Below are 4,058 nucleotides of genomic sequence, written 5' to 3'. Positions count from 1 at the left end.
ATCTTGTGTCAGTGATGTGTATAGGTGAAACGATCTTTAGGTTTTTGTTTTGCATGTGTGTGTGTGTGTGTCTGTGTGTGTGATTCACAAAAGGGTTGCCACACTTCACTTTACTTGAGCCTAATTCCAGTTGCTTCAGAAAAGAGAATTTATCTATTCTATGACTCCTAAAACCCACTGTATCAGAATCTCGGGGGCAGGGCTCAGGAGGCTAAATTTTTAAGGAGCACGCCTCACGATTGTTATGGATATTACCATTTGAAAACCGCTGCTGCTATCCCTGTTGAATTACAAAGTACTGGCAGCTTCCCTTTTGCTTTCTCCTTTTGGAGCCCTGCCCCTCTAGGGCACTCCTGTTCAGTTCTCCTTTTTTTTCTGCCACTGCCACTTCTATTTATTCTGTCGCAGGTAAAATGGAAAACCCGCACCATTCTGAGATAACATATTTGGGACCCTCTTCCTGTATTTTTTTGTGAAAGACATCTATTGGGGGAAGAGGTGGAATAGAGAACGTACACCCTAGGTGGAGATGGTTCTAGTTAATAAGGTCGAGCCCAATGAAAGAAACAGAATGTCTAACCATCACTATAGCACGTATATACATCTTCAAGATTTGAACCTGGACCCTTCCTATTATTTCTTGCAGATTTCATCACTAGCAGTGACTTACAAAACCAAATGCTGGAAGTCTCTTGGTTTTTCATATTTTTCTACCTCCCATGAGATATGCTTATTTACCCATTGTTGGCTGGTGAAAGATAACTCTCCAGAAAATCCACAAAAGAATAATTTATTCGGGAAAAGAAAAAGAAACAAAAAACGACCACTGCAGTGCGGAAACACACAGCTCCAACCTGGAGCTCCAACCCGCCGCCCACGTGAAGAATAGTCCCGGTTCCAAGATGGCTATTCTATTTATTATCATCTCTCCCCCGGAAGTTACCACAAAGTTAAACAGGAAGTCAGGATTACAGAGTTAACAAGGGGCCCAGCTCCACCCATAGTCCTCCCAGCTCTATGGTTAAGCATCTTAAGATGCCAGTTCACTTTTATCACCATCTGGTAGTATATTATTGTTTTTGAAAAATAATATATGTTTATGGTGAAAACTTAAAATAATATAAAAGGATACACAGTGAAAAATAAATGTCCCTTTCACAGTAGTCCCAACCAATGAAATACCACTGTGGCCAAAGTATACTCCAGAGATACTCTATGCATACCAAGCATATAAATGTATATATAACCCCCCTTTTGTATACAAATGAGAGCATACTGTATACAACATTGTACATCTTCCTTTATTCATTGAACAATAGGTTTTACAGATTGCTGCAAATTAATACCTCATTCTTGTTAACAGCATATCCACTACGTTAGAATATAACATAGTTGTGGTTCCTCTCTTTCACTTCATGGGTCAAAAGGTGTCTTGCAAAGATACTGAGAACTCTTTGATTACTGTGACCACTCTGTTTCCAAGCTTTCTCAATTATGCTTCCTTTACAGAATGCTCCAATAAAACTGCAATGAAAATAGCTGGGGATTATTTAACCCGATTCTATTATTTGAATTCATCCTAGGTAGATCTTAGATTCAGTCAATAATATTGCACAGTTCATAGGTTAAAGGAAGAGTAAAGGGATACAGAGGAAGAAAAATTGCTAAATCACACACCAGTATTTACTAAGCAGCGTTTTTTTAACTGCAGACTGTGACCCATGGGTAGACTGTGAAATCAATTTAGTGAGTTTAAAAATCCAACATACATTAGAAAAAAAGGAAAGTAGACTGGAAAATATGCACAGCACATATAGAAAAGGTAAGTATTGTTTTATGAGACATTTGTTTCAGTTTTACAAGTATGTGCATACTGGTTTCTGATATGAAATATATCCCTAACTGAAGCCACAGCAAAAACAAGTTTGAAAAACACTGTTTCCCAAGTGTACTCTTTGGAAAAATAAGTCCTTTAAAACTTAAGAAAATGTAGGAGGTTTGTGGTGTTAAAAGATAACTGAAGCATATTGAAAATTTGAAGTTTATTTGAGCAAAAATTGATTGGAACAGGGCAGCACCAGAAATAGTTAAGAGCACTTAGCAGACAGGAGCCAGAGAAAGTGTTGAAGCAAAGAATGGAAATTATTTGATAAGTTATAGCATAAAGCCGAGGTGGCTGTTTGTGATTGGTTGTCCTTAGATTTTGATTTCTTTCTTTTTTTTTTTAAGATTTTATTGGGGAATTGGGGGAGGGGAACAGAATTGGGAAATCAGGGAAGGGGAACAGACAAGTTGCTGTCCTTTTGTTCTTCACTCTAGTTGTGGAGGATGTCGCTTCACTGGCCCATGTTGGTATTGTCATTCCTCTCTTCCCGGCTGAGGCAGTTGATCGCTGGCCATTGGATGGCTGCTCACTGCGGCTCACAGCAGCTCATGAAAGCACATGCCAGCTGCTGGCCAGCCCCACTGCAGCCTAGCCGTCGCCAGTGACTCATGGCAGCCCTGCTCCAGGTTGAGCTGTTGTTCACCACCTTAGCTGTAGAGGGTGCAGCGTCACTGGCCCTCATGTGGGATCTGAACCGGGGCCCTGCTGCTCAGAGCTGGCGTCCCAAGCCAACTCTTAACCAACGTGCCACTCGGCGGGCCCAGGTTTTGATTTCTTAACTTTGAGGCATTTACAGGCTTAGATTTGGTAGGCCTACATGACCTTAGAGTCACCTGTCTCATGGCTTCCTTGTTTCATTAATTTAACAATGGTCAAATAAGTTTGGCAAAGTGTGAGAACCAATTTACCTTTTGGAAATTCAAAACTCACATTCGTATATGATAAGCCCTGTATAGTCTTGCAGTGAAGAAACCTGTTTAACTGATCATTTTCCAAAGATTGACTGCAGAACTTTTTTCTTTATTCCAAGGATATTCTCTATTAACATCCTCCAGCACTGGTATGGAGAGAAGCACGCTTTCATCCGTGTTGCCATGGCTTCCAATTTCTGTTGGCAAGTTGCGATCTCTGAGAGTGCTAACTCCTGTCTCTGAGTTTGATCTACTTCAGTCTAATCCAGATTATTATGAAGAGGGGACTATGGTATGTGTGCACAGAGAAATGCAGGCCACTGACAGTGAGGAAACAATAGCATATGTCAATTGCTCAGTCTTGGTCTGGTGCTCAGGATCAAATTGCTCCACCATGCCTTGCTTTTCATCACTTATTTAAATCCCAGGGGTTTTTTTCCCCCAGGTCTGTGGCTAAGACCTCTTTTAAAGCTTCCTCCAATCCAGACATGTTAAGGTAACTAACTGGGGCCAGAGCACGAGATCCTGGGGCCTTCTCTTGGTATTTTCTTCTGCAGCTCCACTAAATATTATATAAGGAGCTCTGAATTAAGAGTTAACATCTAGGAACGACTAGGTAACTAACTAGACTGAGATATTATAGCCCTGGACAAATTATTGAATTCTTCTGTGCCTCTAGTTGCCATATCTAAAATTAGGAGGTTGGACACTGATTTCGGAGGTCACATCCTACACCAATCTTTGGGTCTTTAATATGGTGTTCTTGATATTAAAGTAACCCTGAAATTTTTTCCCTCCGGCTTTTCCTCCCTTCCTCGTTTCTTGATCTCTGTCCAAGTTTTTTGAGCCTCTGCTCTTTGCCAAGCATTGTATCAACTGCTGGAGAGACGACGGTGAACAAATAATTTTTACATCCTGTTCCAGTGATCACTTGCTTGGACAAAATGGTGATTCTTAACTCTGATCTCTATCCAAGAGTATTTTGATATAGTCAGTCTTTTACTTGATCACTACCCTTACTACAGAAAATATTTCTTCATTTCATCGAAACATCTCCTCTGCTCAAAAAATAAATATGTGATTCAAATTTACATTAGAAAATAGATAATGACAGTTGCCTATTTGGGATGCTTCCACAAATAACACTCCCTTTGTTCCCTTAGAGAAGAACCATGATATCAATAAGTGCTGCCCCCATACGACAATATCTGGCCAAGGTCCATCTTACATTCATGCTGTAAATAAGTCCTGTCTGGTGGAAT

The sequence above is a fragment of the Hipposideros armiger genome, unplaced genomic scaffold (genome assembly GCF_001890085.2).
Source record: "Hipposideros armiger isolate ML-2016 unplaced genomic scaffold, ASM189008v1 scaffold_173, whole genome shotgun sequence".
Lineage (NCBI taxonomy): Eukaryota > Metazoa > Chordata > Mammalia > Chiroptera > Hipposideridae > Hipposideros > Hipposideros armiger.
The sequence above is the reverse complement of the archived record's forward strand: the minus strand, read 5'-3'. Positions refer to the sequence as shown.